This window comes from Pteropus vampyrus, unplaced genomic scaffold (genome assembly GCF_000151845.1).
Source record: "Pteropus vampyrus isolate Shadow unplaced genomic scaffold, Pvam_2.0 Scaffold218, whole genome shotgun sequence".
In the NCBI taxonomy this organism is placed as follows: domain Eukaryota; kingdom Metazoa; phylum Chordata; class Mammalia; order Chiroptera; family Pteropodidae; genus Pteropus; species Pteropus vampyrus.
The window spans coordinates 566,508-570,133 of NW_011888999.1; the positions used below are offsets into that span (position 1 = coordinate 566,508).

Sequence of the window (3,626 nt, forward strand, 5' to 3'; positions counted from 1 at the left end):
GACTTGTTACAAAACTTTTAGAGTACCCTTTAATATGTAACTAGTTTAACACTACTATTAGGGTATGACCCTCTGGTGTCTCTGCTGAATCTTAAAAGCATTTAATAAGAACTCCCATTTGCCTTGTTAGAACATGAATGCCTCCCAGCCATATTCAGTGTATAACGCCATAGTTATTGTTTACCATTCTCATGGAGTTTCAGCCTATGCATGTATATTACTATGTATAGTAACTGTATATATAATATTATATGTAGTATTCAGCCAGAGTCAAGGGTTCTGAAGTATAGTTCTGGATCTTCTTTGGACAGCTCCCTTCTTTCTGGCACTCTGCTCCTCAAATTGCCATTGCCTAAGACTCTCCAACTTCTTTTTCTTTTTTTTTTTCTTACACCTACAGCACCTGGTCTTCCTAGGTGGTCTCCCATGCGAGTACTAACCAGGCCTGACCTTCCTTAGCTTCTGAGATCAGTCAAGGTCAAGTGTGTCCAGGGTGGCATGGCCATAGACTTAGTCTCTCCAACTTCTAATCTCTGTCTTCTCAACTTAGCTAGACCATTGTGCTTTGCTTGGGATTCCCTTCTTTGCACCTCGGTGTAGAAAATGTCTCAGGAAGAACACCAAGGAACTTTACGTCTCACCTTTTCTGTTTCATTTTTCTCAGGGATCATGGTTCTTGCCTGTTGATCATGTCTGAAAAGAGTTTTGCTTTAGAAAAACATCTTTGGTATAGTTTTCTATTCATTAATTGTGGGAGAATAAATCTGGTCCCAAATACTCCATAATTTCCAAAAGCAGCAGAAGTCCCAATAAGTTCATTCTTGAGTGAAGATACAGAAAAAGTGAGGGAGCTAACTATATTTTATATATATATATATATATTTGGAGAAAGAAATTTTGAAGAATAGTAGTAACAACCAGTGCAATGGACCAAAAGCATTTGTGTGCCTGGCAGGTTTAAGAAATGATGACAAAGCCAGTGTGGATGGAACAGAACAGGTGAGAGAGAAGAACAACAAGAGTTCAGATCAGAGGTTGAAATGAGGTCAAACTATGTAGAAATTTATAGGTCACAATAAAAACTTTGGCTTTTAACCTGAATACAAGGAAACTTTTGAAATTTTCATTTGTTTTGTAGAAACATGATAGGACTTCATTTCATAGGGTGAGGGGCAAGGGTAGATACAAGGACACTAGTTAAGAGGCTACTGCAATAACCCAGGAAACGATAACGTTGACTAGAATGAGGGTACTTGACTGTAGCTTACTGGATAAGAGAATTAGCATATTTTAAGATATTTGGGAAATTTTTAAGTTGTATGAATAACACTATTCTACGTACTTGAAAACAAAGCAAAGCAAAACAAACAAACAAAATAACATGTTTTTTGTTCCTCCATAGTATAAGAGATTTAATTCCCTACTTAATTGTAAAGTAAAACAAAACTCAGCTCATCTCGGCATAGTACTATATATAGAATCTTCTCTCATTGGTTCATTTGTATTCTCTGTGTTTCCACTATCAAAGCATTGTGGCTCTAGGGGGATAAGTTTTTCTAGTAGAAGTTTTTCTGCCCAATTTTTATTTGAATTATACATATTCTTTCTAAATGTACATAATTAGTGCTTAAAACAATTTATGTTTTCGATTACAATTTCTTTGAGCTTGTAGAGTTAAATCACTAGTCAAGGGTCTACTACTGGTAACCTGATACCTGGGCTCTAAAAGGGAAAAACTATGGTAGAGGCATCTACCACAGGTGGCAAGAACTGCAGCAGAGGAATTAGAGAAGAGATGATCTGTTAATGAGAATTGAGTTTCAAATGACAGGGTAAAAGAATATGTCCAAAAAGGACCAGTATGAAATGCTTAATTTCGGAAAGCAGTCGAAGTTGGGAGGAAATCTTAATGGGAGGAAAAAGAGGTACTAGCTAGTAAATGAGTTCAAGCTGAGGTAATGGAAGAAGCTGTTGAGAATAACCTTTGAACAAACGTTGCTTCAGTGGATATATGTATGCTTGTGGTGTGCGTGTGCGTGTGCATGTGCGTGCATGTGTGCGTGTGCCTGTGCATGTGCGTGCATGTGTGCGTGCATGCGTGTATGCAGGGTACAAGTTTATAAATTGCTTTGGCTTAAAGTGCCAGAAGCAGGGCTCATATTAAGAATAAAACAGATATAAATATGTACCTGGTTGTTTGCGTATTAACGAGTTTTTAAATGTACCCCAAGAAGCAAAATCATGCACCTTTTACAATGTATAATGTGGCTAGATGTGTTTCCACATTAGAGTTATACATGTTATATAGCACACATACAAAACTTAGTGTAAATGGTAGTTCACTCATGCAAACAACTAAAACAGACTTTTATGGAACCAATGTAGGGGTGGGGATTGGAATACACCCCCTGCTGTTTTTCTGATTTGCTCCTAAACTCATTAGATGCTTGGTACTTCCTCCAGGGGATGAATCTCATCTTCAGACAATGTTAAACTCATTCTCCTGCACAGAGGTAAAGAAGCTATTTCCCCACTGGAGTTTTCAAAGGCAAACATTTCCTGTAGGAAATCAAACAATTCTAGGACTTGACAAGGTAGCTAAGTATATTCAGCTTAGCAAGTAGCTGCCAGTGGAAACCTCTGTATACCTCCATGTGCAGCCTCAGGTCCCTCCTGGGGATGACAAGGCCATTAATTTTAAAAGAAAGGAAAGATATTTGCAAATTGTCTTGCAGCAAACACTGACACTGCCAAAACAGAAATGGATAATCTCAGGTGACAGAAATAGAGGAGTCCCAAGTAGCTTAATTTTATGATTAGCACCTATATGAATATGTACATTTTGCATTCTTTTTAAACTAATATACATGAAAACAGGAGTAAGTTTTGAGACATTAAATACTCAGAAAAATAAGCAAACGCATAGTAACAGTAAAGTAGGACATTTGTTCATTTATATGACATGCTGTTTGCCAGTAATCTTTTCTCTATTATTTCAATTTTTCCTTAGCTCTGCCCATTTTCCCATTGTCATTAGAATTGTATCGAGTGATATCAGCATCATGCTGGCATGAGAAGACCTCCAGGTCTCTCTCCTTGAAGTTATAACAAGTTAGACATCTATAATTCAACAGAGGATTCTCTGCTCAACATACAAACGCATGTAAGAGATCCACGCATTGAGACATCTGAAGGTGGGCATACCTGAGTGAGTAGGGGAGGCAGGATGGAGGGAAGGACAGAGACAGGAGCAGCAGATGCAGTCTACGGCTTGCTGTGGTCACAGCTCATGTGATAGCAGTGAAAGGTTGGGGTGCAACCTCTGTGGTCAGATAAAAGGGGCAGAGGCAGCAATCCAGCCTGAGTGGCTGGTAGACAATGAAGTTAAGTCCAGGGTCAGGAGCAGAGAAGTACTGCAAAGTGTGACAGTAGTTGAGAAGCTGCTATCACCACTATAGGAATCTACTCCCCTCCTCACCCTCCTGTGGCCCACTTGACATTATAGCCCTCACTGCAGACTGTGAATGGGCAAAAACAACTTTCCTAAGTGGTCTGTACTCATTGAAGTAGAACTTTCTGAAAAGAAGAGCGCCACAGATGTGTAAACCTGCTTCCCCCAAACCACC

General features: G+C 39.0%; 1 pseudogene; it reads right to left on the reverse strand.

Annotated features, from left to right (window-relative positions):
- Positions 1 to 391: 391 nt before the first annotated feature.
- On the reverse strand, positions 392 to 510 carry LOC111747353 (annotated as a pseudogene).
- Between the last annotated feature and the right edge of the window lie 3,116 nt (positions 511 to 3,626).